Below are 2540 nucleotides of genomic sequence, written 5' to 3'. Positions count from 1 at the left end.
ATGTATGTATGTGTGTATGTGTGTATGTATGTGTGTGTGTATGTATGTGTGTGTGTGTGTATGTATGGATGTGTGTGTGTATGTGTGTATGTGTATATGTGTGTATGTGTATATGTGTGTATCTGTATATGTGTGTATGTGTATATGTGCGTATATCTGTATGTGTATATGTGTGTGTGTGTGTGTGTGTATGTGTGTATCTGCTTTGAAGGCACCATATCTGCTGTGCAGTGCTTGAAGTGGTTTATATAACTGGGCCGTTCTGTTCCTTGTGGATCTTTCTCTCTCACACACACACCGTATCCCACTGATCATTACCCTGGGGGGTGTGAGTTTATTACTTCAGGTTTTTCTTTGTGTTTTCTGTGCGAGTATCTCTCTTTCCGCCTGAAAATACGCTTTCTTATATGTCCTTTATTCGGGATATTGTTTTCCCAGACCCCTGAAAAAGTGTCTAACAGGTAATCCATGGTGCGTTCAGCTCTAAGACAGGTCTGAGGAGGGTAAAAGCACTCCAAATCTGTCACAAGCTCAGTGATTCAGTCATCTGTAGATGAGCGTATACAATATGTTACATCTCATCCGAGAACTACTTAGGAAATTTGCACCATCTGACTTGCATAATTAGAACTCACTTTGCAAAGATTGTTTTGATTATTAGAGAGGTATAGTGTGATGTAGTTTGTAAATAAATTACTGTAATGATGACAGAAAGGTATCATCTATTAAATGAGATCAGAGGGGTGTTAAAGTTTGCCTCTAACAAGAATTTTGCCGTTTGAGATGCAACAGAAATCTGTGTTTCATAAAACGCACACTTGTGCACGAACACACACATACAGAGCTGTATTTTTATACTTTATATTACAAAACCTGGGTAGAAAATTACATAAACCGCCTGTAGCTTGGCCTAGAGACCACCTGCAGATATGAGGGAAATGATTTTAATAATGCTCACACACACATACACACATAGATTCAGATGTGATTTAAAGATGTATAACTTCATAACACGTCTGTTGTATAACTCATCGCTCTCCCAAGGGAACTGTAGACTTCACATGCTGATGTGATATACCACATACGCACATACACACTCATACTTTCATGTCTCAAAGTGAATTTATAAAGCTATTTGGCCAGCCAAAGGTATCTTTCATCTTAACTCAATAAATAAACATTGTTCACGATGCAGCGTCTTAACCGAATACTGGACAATCAATACACTGATTTATAGATGGTGTTTGATAGATTTATGAGTTTCTACACAAACTTCGATTTGTGGATGCAGGCATGTTTTTTCCCCCTTTTTTGTGTATGTTTTAAAAAAAAAATATGAATGTTTAAATCCCAAGACTGTCTGCATGTTTTGATGGGGGGAAAAAATAAATTGAGTTTCTTCAAAGTTTTTTTTTTTTTTTTTACAGATGCGTTAAGGAATATATAGAGCGCATTTACAGATTTGATTTACCCTGCTTATATATTAATCTACATGTAATGTGAAAATGTGTCTTTATGTAATTGTTAATTATTGTATTCATAATTTATTACATTTATTTTTATACTTTATTTGACAGACCATGGTAGTAACAATCAGTGTTTTTATTGTTAACTTAAACTATTAAAAATAATTTGCATCAATGAAAAATGAAACAGAATTTAAATAAAATGTTAGATTAAATTTTTTTTCACTTATTGACTTGCCAACTAACAGAAGTAAAATATGTTTAAAATACAAAACTGACCAAAATTGAAAAGAAACAATGCAATTAAAGCTAAATAGAAATATTAAAATAAAAACATTAAAAATGACAAATACAAAATTACTTAAACTAGAAATAAGCTTAAACTGGACATAAAATAAAATCTGAATATATAAAACTATACTATATGTTATACAGTACTATACAATATACTAAAATATCAAATAAATAATACTAATAAATTCTTCCTTTGATTTGCATAATCAGCACTGATTTTTGCACTCCTTAAAAAGACCTGTTCTGAATAGTGTAACTGACCCTTCGCAAAGCTCTGCCCTTTTTGTCACTGTCGCTAGCCTTACAGAACATCTCATATAAATGAATTTTTCAGTATAATATTCTTGTATTATTCTTCGTGAGCTGTAATGAAGTGTGAGCTTGCAAATCATCTTTTATCTTTCTTTAAAGAAACAGTTGAATTAAAACCTGCAACTCAGTATTGAGACAAACGCTTATCACAGTCAACTGAAAAGAGAGAAGCCTCATTTGAAATTGATTACAAATGATAACATTAGCGTAAGTGAATAGAACTGCTTCTAATGTCTCTGCAACACACCATCTGCGCTACTGTGAGCTTTTTAGTAGCTATCACCTCTACTGTGACCTGAATCCATACGTAAATGAATTAACATTAAGTTATTAACATTAATTTACCTTGAAGCAAATGTGGGTGTTCTTACAGATGTGCACTATAAATATATTCATTTTAGAATGAGGGGTGAAACAGATTTTAATCCTTCGCGTGAACCTTTCAAGATTTTGAAAAGGGGAAAATCA

The 2540-nt window shown here is 33.1% G+C and overlaps 1 protein-coding gene across 1 annotated transcript in view; it reads left to right on the top strand.

Moving 5' to 3' along the window:
- Positions 1 to 2540, top strand: part of adgrl3.1 (adhesion G protein-coupled receptor L3.1) — a 119354-nt gene that overhangs the window by 89043 nt on the left and 27771 nt on the right. The window lies entirely within an intron of this gene.

Source organism: Sinocyclocheilus anshuiensis, unplaced genomic scaffold (assembly GCF_001515605.1).
Source record: "Sinocyclocheilus anshuiensis isolate Anshui unplaced genomic scaffold, SAMN03320099.WGS_v1.1 scaffold128, whole genome shotgun sequence".
Taxonomy (NCBI): domain Eukaryota; kingdom Metazoa; phylum Chordata; class Actinopteri; order Cypriniformes; family Cyprinidae; genus Sinocyclocheilus; species Sinocyclocheilus anshuiensis.
Note: the sequence above shows the minus strand (reverse complement) of the source record. Positions and strands in the feature narration are given on the sequence as shown.